Source organism: Zingiber officinale, chromosome 9A (assembly GCF_018446385.1).
Source record: "Zingiber officinale cultivar Zhangliang chromosome 9A, Zo_v1.1, whole genome shotgun sequence".
NCBI lineage: Eukaryota > Viridiplantae > Streptophyta > Magnoliopsida > Zingiberales > Zingiberaceae > Zingiber > Zingiber officinale.
The window spans coordinates 25,513,088-25,530,891 of NC_056002.1; positions in this window are offsets into that span (position 1 = coordinate 25,513,088).

A 17,804-nucleotide genomic window follows, 5' to 3' on the forward strand; every position below is an offset into this window, starting at 1 on the left:
ATGAACCTCCCATTCATTATATTCAATGCTCCCCCTTAAGCAGTAATCTACTCCACAATGCTCATTCGAGAGTATTTTTCATCCTAACAATGAAGATAACCAATCTTTCATTGCTCCCCAATACTCAATCCTGAGTATTAATTCATCACGAAGGTTTAACCCCCTTCTAAGATCTTTGAAAAGAATTTTATGTTTTCAAAGAGTAACTCCCCCTAAAAATATGGTCAAACTTCTATCATTGCACCAACAATGACTTGGGGTTCCTAAATAATTAGGGAAACTAAAACTCGAAGTTTTGAGGTTCAAAATTCAATAATGAAACTAACCTCAACCTAAACTTCACCTAAGTCGACATTAATCAAACTATGCTTGTTTTCATCATGAAAACTCCCCCTAAATGTATACAAATGTATACCAAAGGGTTAGGAATGGTTAATGACCCTTGAAAACCAAAACTTGAAGTTTTAAGGTTCCAAAATTCAGAATTGAAACTAAACCTTATCCTAAACTTCACTTTGGTATTTCTTAACCAATCCATACTTGTTTTCACATGAAAACTCTCCCTAAATGTATACAAATATATTCCAAGGGGTTTGGAATGGTTAACGGGACTCAAAGTGATTTGAAGTGCTGAAATCAGGCTTTTCCAGCCAAAATCATACTTAATCGATTAAAGTTTGGACTCAATCGATTGAAATCACTTCAATCGATCCATTGATCGATTCCGCAAGTTACTGCTCGTAGAAATTCCCTCTGAATCGATCGACTGATCGATCCAGACTGGGTCAATCGATCGGTTGATCGATTCACTACCCTTCTGTTCGCGGGAATTGACTTTCCAATCGATCGGCTGATCGATTGAACCCAATCCAATCGATCGGCTGATCAATTGGATTTCTGATTTCCTGAAATTCAATTTCAACGAACTTCAGAAACTCCCTAAAAATTCTACAAAAATCTAAAAATCATGAAAATTCATGTAGACACTACTTAGGGTATATACTATCAAGGAAAAATAGTTTTCTATGAAAATACTTCCTATTTTCAAAAATTGACATAAACTTTGAAACTTGTAAAAACTCTAGTGTTTTCTTCCAAGTTTGTGCTCAACTATTCAATGATGATTACTATCAAAGGATAACCTTCATCAAGGTTTTCTAAAGTACATTTAAAATCATTTTTAAAACCAATATCCAACCATGTTCTTTGGGCTCAATGCACATAACTTGTACATTAGCTTTCCCAATGATTGGAAGACACATAACTATGTATTTTGATGAACCTAAAACTCAACAAGATGCACTAAATCAACATCTTAAGTTTTGTTCACCATCCTAACATCTTACTTATATCTAATGCGTACTAAAGCACATACAAGTCACCTTATGATTCTTTGTGAGATGTATATTGTTGGAATGTATACTGAAATCCTAAGCTTTGTAAACATTTATTATGAATAAAGAATCACATTTGGTCTAATTGTCTACATTTGTTTGTAGTTGTTCATTTAATTTATATTGTAGATAACATAGTATGTGGTGTCACATACAGAAGATGATGTTATCAGTACCTTATAAATTATAAACAGTAGCTCACGACCAAAATGAAAAAGGAACAAACCATTAGAAGGTCGTAGTGTAATTAGATATTAGTTTATCTTGACTATATAATTACACTAGTACACTCAGAGTGTATTGAGTAGGACCATTTGAGGTCGTTTCTTTTATACTGACTTTATAAAGGAACAAAGACCTCAGTTATTATGGAAGTGTGTGCTCTTAATCCTAATATAATAACAAGCACATATATTTGATATTTATTTCTTTAATTTATCAATGGGTGAGATTTAGTTCGTTGAATCAATAAACCCGATAAGTTGGGAAATGGTATTACTTATAGTGTGTGTTGTTGATTATAGAAGGAAACTGTGTCCTAGAGATACTAGGTTGATAATGTCCTCAAGAGGAGCTCATAAAGATTGTCATGTTAAACCCTGCAGGTGGACTTAGTCCGACATGACAATAAGGTTGAGTGGTACTACTCTTGGACTTAGATATTAATTAAATGAGTTGTCAGTAACTCACTTAATTAGTGGACATTCGATATCTTAAACACAGGGAGACTAACACACTCATAATAAGAAGGAGCCCAAAAATGTAATTTGGGATTGGTGCGGTAGTTCAATGATAGTTCTCTAGTGGAATGAATTATCATTGATAAAATTAAGTTGTGTGTTCGGGGCGAACATGGGATGCTTAATTTTATCGGGAGACCAAAACTAATTCCTCCTCTCGGTCCCTATCGTAGCCTCTTATTTATAGAGTACTATACCCACATATACCCACCTTCTATACCCACCTAAAGGGGGCCGGCCAAGCTAGCTTGGGAACCAAGCTAGGGCCGGCCTAAGCTTGGGTTTAAGGTGGCCGGCCCTAGCTTGAACCCAAGCTAGTAGGGCCGGCCATAATTAATTAAAAAGAAAATTTAATTTTAATGTTTATAATTATGTGGAAGATTTAATTTAAAAGAGAATTAAAATTAAAATATCTCTCTTGTAAAAGATTTACAAAAGATTAAAGAAAGAGATTAGATCTCTTTCCTTATTTGTAGATTGGAGAGATGTTTTATTTTCTCTTTAAAATTATTCACATGTTAATAAAATTAAAATTATAGATATTTCCTTTTTTTAACCATGAAGAGATTTTAAAGAGAAATTTTATTTTTTAAAATTTTCGGAAACAAATAAGGAAAGTTTTAATTGTTGATTGAAACTTGTCCAATTTGCTTCCTATTGATTTGGCCGGCCATCATTGTTTAATTGGGGAAATATTATTTTATTTTTATCAATTAAATCATGTCAAGGAAATTAAGGAAAATTTATTGTAATTAAATTTCCTAATTTACCTAGGCCAAGGAATATAAAAGAAGGGGTGAGGGTGCCTTCACAAGACACAACATCTATTATTTCTCTCCCTCTTTTGTTACTTGGTGTGGCCGGCCATCATCTCCTTCTCTTCCTCTTGTGGTGGCCGAACCTCTCCCTCTCCCTTGGAGTTCTTGTGGTGGCCGGATACTACTCGGAGAAGAAGAAGAAGAAGGAGAAAGCTAGCATCTCTTGGAGCTTGGTTAGTATTTTGGTTTTTCTCCTTGGTAAAGCTTTTCTTTTGTGGCCGAACCTTGCTTGGAGGAGAAGAAGGTGGTTGGTGGTTTCTCATCTTGGAAGATCGTTGCCCACACAACGTCCGAGGTTAGAAGAGGAATACGGTAGAAGATCAAGAGGTTTTTTTCTACAAGGTATAACTAGTAATTTCTATTTCCGCATCATGCTAGTTATTTATGGAAATAATACCAAATACAAGAGGCTTACGTTCTAGTATTTCGAATATGTTTTTTCGAAGTTGTGTTCTTTTGTTTCTTTCTTTTCATTGTGATTTGATTGTTCTCTTTGGTTAACCTAAAGTTATTTTAGGAAATTAAATATTAGCTTTCTATTAAAGGTTTTGTCTAGTCGGTGGTGGTTGCTCCCATATCCAAGAAGGCCATGTGCCTCGCCACGTCAGTACTGGGAACCTTTTATAGAAATTAATATTTAATGGAATTAATAACTTAAGGAGACTTGGGTCGAACGTGTTAAGTTCCGCAGGAGATCCAAGTCAAAACCTAAAAGAACAAATAGATTAAGTTTTGGATCAAACGTGTTAAGTTCCGCAGGCGATCCAAAATTTAATTTAAAAGAACACATGGTAGCTAGGAAAAGGTTCAGACCTTTGTACAAAATTTTTGTACAGTGGAACCTATAGGTTTTCCGAGTAGCAACCAACATATATTTGGTTTTGCCCTAAACTAAGGAATCATGCATATCTATCTAGGCATTAAGAGACTTATGGTCATCCACCTAGGATGTCATTTGGTATAATCCCACTTGTTGGGATATTTACCATTCTTAATAAATGTCTTTTATCCTTAATTACAAGGAAATTAACTTAATGCATGATGTTACATGGCATACATCAAAATAAGTAATTTTCAAAAGAAAACCATGCTATAACTACATGATGTATGTATGACATGACATGATATTTTTATATTTTTCATAATAAACATGAATGCAACACATGTCATGACATATGAAGAGCAATCAATCATGGTATTTTAGCATAAATAAAATACACCTAAATAATCTATCTAAGTATCCTTAAACCTTAGCTAAGCCTTAAACTTTAATCCTAGATTGCCTATGCCTTCCTTAAGAGAATGTCAAAACCAACTTGACATTTCTTTTGCCTTTATTCTATTTGTGTCAATTGAAATTAAGGCTTCAATACTCAAGTATTTGTTTGGCACATATTACTCATTTTAAGGATTAAATGTTTAGATTGAGACTTAAATTTACTCTTAATCCCTTAAGAACATACTAATATCTCAACTAGACAATTCCTTATCCTATTTCCAAGTGTGCCAACTTACATTAGATGTGATTCCTCAAAGTTTGGCACAACTTACTCTTTCTAAGAGTGACAACTTGGATTAAGGTTTACATTTCCCTTAATTCCATAAGAAAATGTCAAATTCCCATTTGACATTTCTTTTGCTTCTCTCAAGTGTGTCAAATTAAATTAAAATCAACTCCTCAAATCTTTGACACATTTTACTCTTTCAAAGAGTAAAACTAATAATCCATTTCATTTTCAAAGGTTAACAATAACCTTGAAAATGCTCTCAAGTGTCAACTTTACCAAGGTTGGGTGACCTACCCTTCTAATTGAAGTTGACACTCTCTACACTCATCTAGTGTGTAGAGAATATGCTCCTAGGAACTCAAAATCTATTGGTGCTCCTTGGATGCTCTAGGTACTCACTAGGAATGATTTCCCTAGATACCTTTCTAAGGACCTTTCTAAGCTTCTTAGAAGCCTTGGTCACTTCTACTAGGTCACTTCTAGGGATAACTTCCCTTGTAACCTTCTTTGTGACTTTGTTTGACCTTTTTAGAGTCTTAGTCACCTTTACTAGGTCAACTTTAGGGATGACCTCCCTTGTGACCTTCTTTGTGGTTTGGTTAGACTTCTTAGAAGTCTTAGTCACATTGGTCTTGCCAGAAGTACTTTTAGGGATTCCTTCCCTAGTCTCTTTGACTTGATCTCTAAACCTAGGATTGGTCACATAACTATATGGAACCTTATGAAAGGAGGTCACATTCTCCTTAGCCTTAGACTTATATCCCAAACCTCTATGGCCATTGAATGACTCTTGCCTAGTTCTCCCTAATTTTTGCTCATTTTGACCCTTAAAAATATTATCCATTCTTGCTATGGTCCTTTCTAAATTATCAAGTCTTGACCTTAAGACTTGATTTTCTCTTATCAAATCCCTAGATTTCGGTTTCTCATTGAAACCTTGAGCATTTCTATTTTGGGACTTATATCTAAAGTCCTTACAGTTATTTCCTAAGTAGTTATCTACCTTATTAACCTTAGGCATGGTAGTTCTAGCATGAGGAGATATATATTTATCCCTAGTTTGATTATGCTTTCTATTTTCATTGTAAATAGCATTTGAATGATTTATCTTGTAACTAGCATGCTTTTTACCATTACTAGGAGGAATTGCACTGTTAAATATTACCTTGGGTTTGCTCTTCCAAGCTCCCCCTTGATTTGTGCTTCCTCTTATCACTTTGGTTGTCTTCTTCCCTTTAGGACATTGACTTCTATAATGTCTGTTGGTGCAACCTTAGGTCAAGGTTGACCTGGTTGACCCGACTCGAGTTGACGTGACTCGAGTTGTATTTTGATGTTTGACTTGGGGAGATTGTCGGTGCAACCTTAGGTCAAGGTTGACCTAGTTGTGTTGCATGTTGATGTTTGACACTCGTGAGAGAGTTCTATTCTTGATGTGGGACAAGAATAGATGTTTGGGAGATTATTGGTGCAACCGTAGGTCAGGGTTGACCTGGTTGACCTGATTCGGGAAAAGTCCAAGTATGGAGACTTGGCACGGAAAAGTCCAAGTAGGGAGCTTGGCACTGGAAAAGTCCAAGTATGGAGACTTGGCACGGAAAAGTCCAAGCAGGGAGCTTGGCACGCGAAAAGTCCAAGTATGGAGACTTGGGAAAAGTCCAAGTATGGAGACTTGGGAAAAGTCCAAGTATGGAGACTTGGCACGGGAAAGTCCTGGTGAGTGAAGCCAGCGGTGGGAAAGTCCTAACTGGGATGTTAGGCGGTTGGAAAGTCCCGTGAGTGAAGCGGTAGTGGGAAAGTCCTAACGGGATGTTAGGCGGTGTGGAAATCTGGTGAGTGAAGCCGGGAAAGTCCCGTGAGTAAAGCCGGCAAGGAAAATCCAGATGGATCGGGATGATCGGACTTGGTGTTGGAAAGTCCAAGTAGGTCAAAGGATTGACCGGACACTTGGAGTAGCAGTCAAGGAGTGACCGATGCTAGGGATGAAGTACCAATAGGTCAAGGTTGACCGGATATTGGTTGGAAGTCTTGGGACTTGGTTTGGGCAAAAACCAAGCTCGGATCGGTCACCGACCGATCCGGATGTCTATTTACTCGATCGGTCGGTGACCGATCGATCAACGAAAACTCTGTTGATTCTTGTCGATCGGTGACCGATCGCCAACGAGGCGAAAAGAAGGCGGTGATCGGTCCACGCCGATCGGTATCTGATCGATGCGGGGACCGATCAGAGACGATGTCGCGAAGCACGGCCAGAGTTGGGATCGGTGCGTGGACCGATCCAGTTGATCGGTCCACGCATCGATCAGTACGCATGTAAGGTTTGTGCACTAAGCGATCGGTGCGGGGACCGATCAAGACTGATCGGTCCGTGAACCGATCGAGTTCTAGCTGCTGCGCAGCGGCTAGTTTCTTCTTCTTCGCAGGTATAAAGGGGTCGAGGGCTGCTGCTGCGCGACAACTTCTTCTTCTTCCTTCCTGTTGCGAAGTGCTGTTGTGCTTGAGCTTTGTTGAGCTCCTCCTTGTCGAAGCTTCGCGTGAGCTTCATTCCACGACTGGATCAGCTGCTGCTGAGTTGCTTGTTGCATCTGTCCGTGAAGTTGCTACTTCATCCAGGACCCCAGTCGACGAGAAGGCAAGCTACTGTGTTTGCATTCCTGTTGTATTTTGTTCTTGCTATTCTCTTGTACTCTTAGCTTGCTGTTGCAAGTGATTGTGGCAAGGTTTCTCCACCCACAAGGAGTTTGATTTAGCCGGTTTTCTGGGGACTCATCCACCGACGGATTGATAGGCTTCGTCCACCTTACGGACACGCCGAGGAGTAGGAGTTTCATCTCCGAACCTCGTTACATCCTTGCGTAGAGGTTTGTCTTTCTTCTCCTGTTTTCTTTCTACGTTGTATTTCCGCTGCACTAACCTAATCGTAGGAAGAAACACGAAAGATTGGGGTCGTCTATTCACACCCCCCTCTCTAGCCGTACGAAGAGATCCCAACAAGTGGTATCAGAGCAAGGTTGCTCTTCATCGGATTCACACCCGTGGGAGCAAAGCTAGAGAATGGATCTCTATGGAGAAGACGTCACCATTCTACCCTTCTACGAATGCGGCGACTTCGCGTATTGGAAGGTAAGGATGAAGTACTTTCTTATGACTAACATAATGAATTGGTTTTGTGTACAAGAAGGTTTTACTCCTCCGGTGGATAAGGAAGGAAAACCACTTGAGAAGAAGGAGTGGACAAGAGAACAAATTCACAAATCCGAAATCAACGAAGAGGTAACGAGAATAATTGAATTTTCATTGCCTACTAACATCTTGTGTAAGATAGGTTACAACAATGCCAAGGAATTATGGGATAACTTGGCCAAGTTCCATGAGGGAAGCTCAAATTCAAGCCATGAAGAGGAGCTAAGTGAGCCAAGTAGCTCACATCATGGAGGAGAAGATTTAGAAGTTGAGGGCCACTCAACATCTAAAGAAGAAGAGGAGGTGAGTTCTTCTTCAAGATCGGAGCACGAAGAAGAAGCTTCTACCTCCGGGAGGGATGAAGAAGAGAGCATCCATCCATCCTCGACCCTAGGTAACTCAAACACTTTAAGTTCAAGTAAATTGCATATAATGTGTTTTGAGTGTAGGGAATTTGGACATTACAAGAGTAAATGTCCAAAGAAGACTAAGAAGACTCCACCGGCGCCAAAGATCAAGGAAGTCGGAGTCCCAAAACGCAAGGGCAAGGAGCACGTGGTGTGCTTCCAATGCAAGCAACGGGGACACTATAGGAGTCAATGTCCAAGGGGGAGGCAATCTCACAAGGACAAAAGATCAAGCACGTGTAAAGGGGGAGCGAAGGCAAACCCTAAGGTATCCTCTAAGGCTCATTCGTGCAATTCTAGTAGGATGCATGCTAGTAGTCTTATTGCCATTGTCAATAATGATAAGCATGTTAACACTAGAAATCGATACATGTGCTTAGGAGCCAAGCATGTTAGCCTAGATAAGAACAATTCTAGAAATGCTAACCCTAGAATTAACTCATCTAAGACTAAGGAAAATCTAGATAGAAATCCCAAATCATCTAGACACATGCCTAGGAATACCTCAAAGAAAAATGATAAATCAAAACTTGAGGTATTAGAGAAAGAAAATCAAGTCTTGAGGTCAAGACTTGACTCTCTAGAAAAGGCTCTTAAGGATTTGACTCTAGGGTCTAGGGGTCAAAAACCCAAGTCCAAGGACAAGAAAGGTTTGGGTCACAAACCTAAGTCCCAATTGGTCAAGCCCTCTTATCATAATGTTTCATTCGATTATGGAACAAAACCTAGGGCTAGGAAAACCACCACCAAGGTCACAAGGGGAGTCACCCCTAGAGTTGATCTTGATGAGTCTCAAATGACCAAGGCTTCAAAGCCTAAGAGGGTCATTAGGAGGGTTGCTAGGGAAGTTATCCCTAGTGAATATTTAGTGAACCCAATGAGCTCAAATAGGTATTGGGTTCCTAGGAGCATCTTCTCTACCCCATAGATGGGTTAGAGAGTGTCAACTCCGATAAGAAGGGTAGTTAACCCAACTTTGAGGAAATTGACACTCAAGGAGCATTTTCAAGGTTTTGTGAACCTTTGAAAATGAAATGGAATTATCATTTACTCCTTGGAAGAGTAAAATGTGTCATTATGAAAAAAAATGATTTTAATTGGCACAATTTGGGAAAATCTAGAGAACTCTCGAGGAAAAATGGAACATGCCAAGTTTTAAGGATAAACTTGATCTTTAAGTGGCATGAATCAATCTAGAGTTCAAGAAGTGTCAAAATTAGGATTTTGGCATTTTAGGGCAATCAAGGGTTAAATTTTAGGTTAGCAAAGTGGTTAAGGATACTTAGATAGGTAATCTAGGTATATTTATTTATGCTAAATCTTGACATGATTGTTTGCCCTCACATGTCATGACATCATGTTTAGTTTTATTATCATTTGAAATGTCATGATAATGCTTAGGCTAGTTTATATGTCATGTTTTATTTAAGTTTTCAAACTTTATGCCATGACATCATGACATTGGCACATGTTTTTACTTATGATATCATTATATGCCATGTCATCATCTCTTGCATTATAATCAATGAAATTGATTTAAGGACAAACATATAATTTGATATTGAGATCAAATTGGTGTTTAAAAAATGCATGAGAACTTAGCCTAAGTTGACCTTAACCCATATCTCACATCAAATTGACTTGAATGTGGTTTGATACACCTTAGATGTGTGTGAGATATTAGGATCATGAGTTAGGATCAAGGTGCATTGTCCTTGTACCTAGATGACTCTAATTCAAGAAATTAAGGATCATAGGGAAAGCTTGTGTACAAGTCATGTACATCTAGCCCTAAGATTATGGTCCTAAATTCAAATGGTTTTAAAAGCATTTTAAAATTGATTTGAAAAACCTTGATGAAGCTTTCCTAGTGATAGCATTCATCATTGAACATTGTGATACAAAGTTGAGTTAAACTTGAACTATTTCAAAGTTTTAGAACTTTGTATCAAGATTGAAAAATGGAAGTTATTTTCATAGAAAACTATTTTTCCATGATAGTATATGTTATGAGGAATGTATCCTCAAAATTTCACAATTTTTCGAATTTTCTGGAATTTTCTAGGAGTTTCTGAATTTCGGAAGGAAATTCTGAAATTCTGATATCAGAATTGTGGACCGATCCGGAGGTTGCCTGATCGATCCAGGGGTGCCTGGATCGGTCACCGTGACCGATCCAGGGAATCCCTGATCGGTCTGGTGATCGATCAGGGCGTGCGATTGGTGAAGGCCTGATCGGTCCGGGGACCGATCCATGGGGTTTCTGATCGGTCCCGAGACCGATCAGGGCGTGCCGAATTTCTGATTTTTCAGCTGTTGTCTGAAATTTCAGTTATGGAAATGGTGTTGTTTGTGGATCCCTAAAGGTTTGGAACTCACAAAGACATTGTTGGTGCAATGGTCAAGGGGAGTTAACCTTTAGGGGAGTTTTACCTAATGAGGAGTTGACTTTTAGGGGAGTTTGTACTCCTTAAGACTCTTGAGGATTAGTGATATGGGATTATCACTAAGTTGATTGTTGAGTTTAGTATCAAGGGGGAAATTAAGAGTTTCAATGAAAGGTATGAGACTTTCATTAGGAAGAAACTCTTGACCTTGATACTCTTTTTGATCTTTGATGTGTGTCAAAAAGGGAGAGTATTCATTGGAGAATTATTGGAGAACCCAAGTTAGGTTATCGGGTTAACCTAAGCTAGGGAAAGAATGTCAAGGAATGTTCAAGGAAGAACATTGGAATTCTTTTTGATGTGTGTCAAAAAGGGGGAGAATTATTGGAGAGCCCAAGTTAGGTTATTGGGTTAACCTAAGGGGAGAATGTCCAGAGAATGTTCAAGGAAAGAACATTGGACATTGGAAGATGATTGAAAACCTAAGTTAGGTTATCGGGTTAACCTAACTTGATTATGGTTTTGTCAAACATCAAAAAGGGGGAGATTGTTGGTGCAACCTTAGGTCAAGGTTGACCTGGTTGACCCGACTCGAGTTGACGTGACTCGAGTTGTATTTTGATGTTTGACTTGGGGAGATTGTCGGTGCAACCTTAGGTCAAGGTTGACCTAGTTGTGTTGCATGTTGATGTTTGACACTCGTGAGAGTTCTATTCTTGATGTGGGACAAGAATAGATGTTTGGGAGATTATTGGTGCAACCGTAGGTCGAGGTTGACTGGTGAACTGATTCGGAAAAGTCCAAGTATGGAGACTTGGCACGGAAAAGTCCAAGTAGGGAGCTTGGCATCGAAAAGTCCAAGTATGAAGACTTGGCGGAAAAGTCCAAGCGAGGAGCTTGGCGAAAAGTCCAAGTATGGAGACTTGGCTGGAAAAGTCAAGTATGGAGACTTGGCTGGAAAAGTCCAAGTATGGAGACTTGGCACGGGAAAGTCTGGTGAGTGAAGCCAGTGGGAAAGTCCTAACTGGGATGTTAGGCGGTTGGAAAGTCCCGTGAGTGAAGCGTAGTGGGAAAGTCCTAACTGGATGTTAGGCGGTGTGGAAATCTGGTGAGTGAAGCGGTGGAAAGTCCCGTGAGTAAAGCGGGCAAGGAAAATCCGATGGATCGGGGATGATCGGACTGGTGTTGGAAAGTCCAAGTAGGTCAAAGGATTGACCGGACACTGGTGGGGAGTTCTAGCAGTCGAGGGAGTGACCGGATGCTAGGATGAAGTACCAATAGGTCAAGGTTGACGGATATTGGGTTGGAAGTCTTGGGACTTGGTTTGGGCAAAAACCAAGCTCGATCGGTCCACGGACCGATCCGGTGTCTATGTTGCTCGATCGGTGCGGTGACCGATCGGATCAAACTCTGTTGATTCTTGATCGATCGGTGACCGATCAGCAACGAAAAAGGCGGTGATCGGTCCACGCATCGGGCCATCTGATCGATGCGGGACCGATCGAGAGACGATCGCGGAAGCACGGCGGAGTTGGGATCGATGCATGGACCGATCCGATCGGTCCAGACCGATCGAATGCACGAAGGTTACGTGCACTAACGGTCGATGCGGGGACCGATCGGCCTGATCGGTCCGTAGACCGATCGGGCTCGTTGCGACGCAACGGCTAGTTTCTTCGCTGTCTTCTTCGCAGGTATAAAGGGGTCGAGGGCTGCTGCTGCGCGACAACTTCTTCTTCTTCCTTCCTGTTGCGAAGTGCTGTTGTGCTTGAGCTTTGTTGAGCTCCTCCTTGTCGAAGCTTCGCGTGAGCTTCATTCCACGACTGGATCAGCTGCTGCTGAGTTGCTTGTTGCATCTGTCCGTGAAGTTGCTACTTCATCCAGGACCCCAGTCGACGAGAAGGCAAGCTACTGTGTTTGCATTCCTGTTGTATTTTGTTCTTGCTATTCTCTTGTACTCTTAGCTTGCTGTTGCAAGTGATTGTGGCGAGGTTTCTCCACCCACAAGGAGTTTGATTTAGCCGGTTTTCCGGGGACTCATCCACCGACGGATTGATAGGCTTCGTCCACCTTACGGACACGCCGAGGAGTAGGAGTTTCATCTCCGAACCTCGTTACATCCTTGCGTAGAGGTTTGTCTTTCTTCTCCTGTTTTCTTTCTACGTTGTATTTCCGCTGCACTAACCTAATCGTAGGAAGAAACGCGAAAGATTGGGGTCGGCTATTCACACCCCCCTCTCTAGCCGTACGAAGAGATCCCAACAATGTCCTCTTTGATTGCTCAAGAAACACACAATGTATTCCTTGCTCTTCTTTGTAGTGGGAATTATCTCTTTAGACTTCTCCTTGCCTTTGGATACTACTTGGCTCTTCTTCTTGGCCAATTTTGGACACTTGTTCTTATAGTGTCCATGCTCCCTACACTCAAAGCAAATGATATGGATTTTATTATTTACAATTGAATTTTCTATACCTTTGCTTGTAGGGATGATGTTTGATTCTCCATTTGATTTTTCTTGCAATGTAAAGATGACATCATCTTCTATTTCTTTCTCTTCACTTGAGGATGTGGACTCTTCCACTTCTTCATCTCTTGAGGATGTGGAAGATCTCTCCTCTTCCACTTCTTCCTTCTCTTTCTCTTCCTCCTCTTCCTTTTCCTCCTCGAATGTCTCTTCTTGGACCAATGAGCCCTTCTCCTTGGGCTCTTCCACTCCTTGGATTTGTGTAGGGTCTTCATGATAGGCAATGATCTTTTTCCAAAGATCACTTGCATTTGTGGTTTCACCTACACTCAACAAAATATTAGAAGGTAGTAAATTATGTAAAATTCTCGTTACCTCCTTGTCCGCCTCCGATTGCTCTCGTTGCTCTTCGGTCCAATGCTGAGGTTGGAGGCATTTACCCTTCTTGTCCGTAGGAGCTTCAAATGGGTCACTCAAGACAACCCATTGGTTCCAATCCATTTGGAACCATATCTCCAATCGCTTCCTCCAATAATTGAAGTCTTCTTTGTCGTACAGAGGTGGAATTCGGATATCTCATCCGAGAGGTCCTTCGGACTCCTTCTTCTTCTTCCTCTAGCTTCTTGCTCTCTTGGCGGTTAGTCCGTAGAAGAGCGACCTCGCTCTGATACCAATTGTAGGGACCTTGATGTCCGCTAGAGGGGGGGTGAATAGCATTTCGTCGTGCTTGTCGGCTGCTTCGTCTTGATAATATGCAGCGGAAATAAACACAAGACACACACAACGCTAACACTAAGGATTTACTTGGTATCCACCTCAAGAAGAGGTGACTAATCCAAGGATCCACACGACACGCTCACTCCACTAATGAAAACCTCCTTCTTGGTCGCAGCCGGAGGCGGAGAAGCCTCGTACAGTACTCACACACAAACACAAACACGAACACAAGAAGAAGAGACAAAAATACAATGTAATACACCCTTCTTCTTGCTTACTTGTGCTTGTCGTCGCCTCTTGAACCTTGGAGAAACTCCCCAAGTGCCTTCAAGAACTGGTGTGAGTAGATCAGAGAAGCTCGCTGTGAATCGCTGAAGAATGGCGCAAAAGATCGCAAGAGTTCTGCTGAGAAAAAGCTCCGCCTGGCTTTATACAGTAACTCCAATCGATTGAATTCATCCCCAATCGATCGTCACGTCACATCCGGACAATCTCAGCCGTCCACCACCTGCATCCTGCGCAACGGTCAAATCCCAATCGATCGACCGATCGATTGGGAACATCTGGATCGATCGGTGGATCGATCCAGAAGCATTCTGTGCTTCTCGCGATCGCGCGAGAACACCCCTGCCCAATCGATCGACCGATCGATTGGCAGCTCCTAATCGATCGCCCGATCGATTGGGAGAGCTTCTGTGCTCACGATTTCCTGACCCAATCGATGGGCTGATCGATTGGGTCATTCCAACAATCGCGCACACTCCAATCGATCGGCTGATCGATTGGAGCATGTTCAATCGATCGCCTGATCGATTGAACACCCTGGACTTGACTCAAACTCAAGTCCAGCTTCCCAAACCCAACCTCAGTCAACTGTGACCTATTGGATTTGCACGCCTAGCATTTGGCTACTCCCGACCAACCTCGAACTAGCCTTCTAGCCTCCTCCATCAGCCTTGCGTCCCTCGGATATCTCCCCATCCTTCACGCCTTAACTTCTGAAGCTTCCATCGACCTCATCCTAGTTGTCGGGTTCTCCTCGCCAAGTGACACTAGGACTTACCTTGTCAAGACCACATGCTTGGACTTATAACTTTTGCCAAGATCACACTTGGACTTTCCAATTGCCTGACTCCTCACCAGGACTTTCCTTTTGCCAAGATCACACTTGGACTTTCCAATTGCCTAGCTCCTTACCAGGACTTTCCTTTTGCCAAGATCACACTTGGACTTTCCAATTGCCTGGCTCCTCACTAGGACTTTCCCTTTGCCTAGCTATACTAGGACTTTCCAATTGTCTGATCTCACTTATCAGGACTTTCACCGCCAAGTCTGGTCAACACTGACCTACTTGGATTTTCACTCTTGCCAACCTTCCTATTGGACTTACCTTTGCCTAATCTCCAATTAGGACTTTCCCAGTCAAGTCTCCTATCAACCTTGACCTACTTGACTTCTCTCTTGCCTAACCTCCAGTTAGGAATTTCCCAGATGCCTAAGCTCCAGTTAGGACTTTCCCATTGCCTAAACTCCAGTTAGGACTTACCCGGTCAAGTCTCTGGTCAACACTAGCCCACTTGACTTGTCTTTTCATCAACCTGGTCAATCCCTTGACCATCTCCACAATCGGACGATTGCTCCAGCAATCTCCATACATTGTCAAACATCAAAACTCAATTACCGACTCAAGCTTGACTCAACTCAAGCTTAGTCAAACTGGTCAAACATGACCTAGGAAAATTGCCCCAACAGGATGCTCACCGCTGCTTCAAATTCATATTTGTATTTACTTCCACTTGCTAGAGAATTGTACTGATTGAACGTCATTGATTTGGTATCCACCATCAGCAAGTGGAAGTGTGCATTATCACTGCACAAAGGTATAAAAATATACCTAACCTCTTCATCTCTTTTATCTGTCTTTATTAGGTATTGGAAGGCAAACTTACTTGACGATTTCATTAATGACTACAAATATGCAAAGTCATACATACATAACCAAATAATAAAATGAATTCTAATTTGTACTATTCTCAAATAAATTCCTTACTGTGAATAATGTTGAGCAATATATAGACTTGTTGTATGCCCTTCCAGACGAGAATGCCCCCCTAAATAGAATTTTACAATACATGTTGATTACGTCCCCTCTTGTCAACATCTCTCCATTCACATCAGATAACAGAGAATACACATCTAAACAAAAGGGTGGTTCCTCCCAAACTAAATCATTTGTAAACCTACAAAGTAAACAAATCAATGATTATTTTTACAAATATAAATATGAGAACCATAGATCAACTATGTAATTAGAGAAGCATATAATTGTCTTTACTGATCAACTATGTATTTCACATACTTTAGTTTCTCCAACGCTTTTAACAAGTACGCCACCTCTTCGTCTTGTTTTTTTTTTCTTGGAAGTATTAAATTGCTTCTTCACATATTATGCGCATAAACATAAAAGGCATTTAGATAATCTATTAAATCAAAAAAATTACAATGAAATTTGCAGATATCGTCTTACATCAATGACTTGTTTCCTCATTTTGTCATATTTGCCAAACATATCTGCATCCTTCTCTGCCTCTTCATCAGATTTGTCTTCCATCAATTCTACAATATCTCTTTCTTCTTTCATTTCATCTACAACAATTTTTCCTTTCCCCCTTCCCCACAACATCAGGTTCTTTTTCAACTTTTTTCCATCTTGGACTTGAAACTTTCTCCGCAGGCTCACTTATATGTATATTTCTACGCTGCCTCTTAGGTAAAATTTTGAGCCACAATGGACTATCAATTGGAGTATCCCTGTAATCATAGCGACTTCTGTCACGTCCTCTCCTACTTCTTGTTGTAACACCTATAAGTTCAAATTGAGGATCATCTACAGGCTCGCTATATTGAGATTTCATGCCTTTATTTTCAACTATTTTAAGTAATTCTTTCACCCTCTCATTCAATTGCATGTTCTCCATTGTTAGCTCTTTAATTCTGTTTGCTTGAATAATGCAATTACAATACATTAATTTGGCTTCCTCCTTTAGTGACTTCAATTTATGATGTCTCCATTGCATGTGGACTGTCATCAAAGCCAACAAGGTTCTCAAACAATGAATTTTCATATTGGGTAGGGATTAGGTCAATCAAAACTTGTAACAATATTAAAACACATGTTAAAACAAGAATTTTTAACCAAACTATAATCAAAGTATTCAAAATTTACCTCTTCAGAGGAGACTTGATCAACCAATTCCCTCACCTTACTAATATGTGAAGGAATATTCCTCCACTTATTTATTCTTGCTCCTTTTACTTTGTATGGTTTTTGGATTGGAACATGCTCCAAAAACCATGCCTGATTCACCATCACAAGGGTTACCTATTCATAACTGTCCGTAAAATATTAATAAATTTCACATAAATTATAAACTTACTGCCAAAAGACCAGCAAATCCCTTTAGGTAAGGGAGGTTGGTGTTAGATTGTTTTGTCCCAGTTGATGAAAATATGCCCCCAATCTTAGGTAATTGTGGAGCCATAAATTTATGGATGGCTTCAACCCAGTTGAATCTAGCAAGATTCTCAAAATCATCTACTATATCTATAAGACATAAAGGGACCTTATATGTACTAGAAGAAAATAAGACACAAACAAATATATACAAAATATAGAATTTGCAAAATAATAAAACATCATCTTCTCCTTCAAAACGATTGTCATAAAATTTAAGCAACTCCTCAATTCTTAATCTAGTAGCTTCTTTTTTGTTTGAGAAGTATGTTAGAAAGAGGTCACCGGATGCTTTAGTTGAATTCATCGGAATTGAAGCTCCTCGATCTGCAATACCAAGCAGCAATGAAATATCTCTTCTTGGGAAGCCAACCGGAACACTTGACCAAGTTAAATGATTATTAGACTTCTACCAACAAATACAAAAGTATCATGCCCAACGTGGGCCTGATACGCTGCCATATGAAGCACACGTTAGGCCTGCTATTGTATCGTATCAGGCCCACGTTGGGCCTGATATGACATCATATCAGGCTTATGTTGGGCCTGATATGGCATCGTATCAGGCCCACTATGGCCCTGATGTGATATCGTATCAGGATCACGTTTAGCCAAAGATTTAATTTTACCATACAACTACTTTGTGATTAAAATACAAAATTATATAT